Genomic DNA, 273 nt, shown 5'->3' with positions numbered 1-273 from the left:
TATATACATAATATCTGCCCCCCTTAAAAAAGATTAAACAGTATAAGAGACCTGGACTGCTTCTGCGGAGCTGCGACGGTGCGCAGTTGCGCAGTTCTTTCGGGCGTGGGAGGGTTGGGTCGCCGGGGAGTTAGAGGATGCCTATAGTGGCTGCCCTCTGCTTCTTCAGTGGCCATAGAGGGTTGGGGGGAGGTTAGGGATGCGGGGGATGCCGGGGCTGGGGTTGACATCGGGGAGGGCGGAGCTCCTATTGAGGTAGTGTGGGGCAGGGGG

The 273-nt window shown here is 58.2% G+C and overlaps 1 protein-coding gene across 2 annotated transcripts in view; it reads left to right on the top strand.

Annotated features, from left to right (window-relative positions):
* Positions 1–273, top strand: part of SMARCA2 (SWI/SNF related, matrix associated, actin dependent regulator of chromatin, subfamily a, member 2) — a 183,256-nt gene that overhangs the window by 95,371 nt on the left and 87,612 nt on the right. The gene's annotated exons all lie outside the window — the stretch shown is intronic.

This window comes from Sceloporus undulatus, chromosome 2, assembly GCF_019175285.1.
Source record: "Sceloporus undulatus isolate JIND9_A2432 ecotype Alabama chromosome 2, SceUnd_v1.1, whole genome shotgun sequence".
Taxonomy (NCBI): domain Eukaryota; kingdom Metazoa; phylum Chordata; class Lepidosauria; order Squamata; family Phrynosomatidae; genus Sceloporus; species Sceloporus undulatus.
The sequence above is the reverse complement of the archived record's forward strand: the minus strand, read 5'-3'. Positions and strand labels throughout refer to the sequence as shown.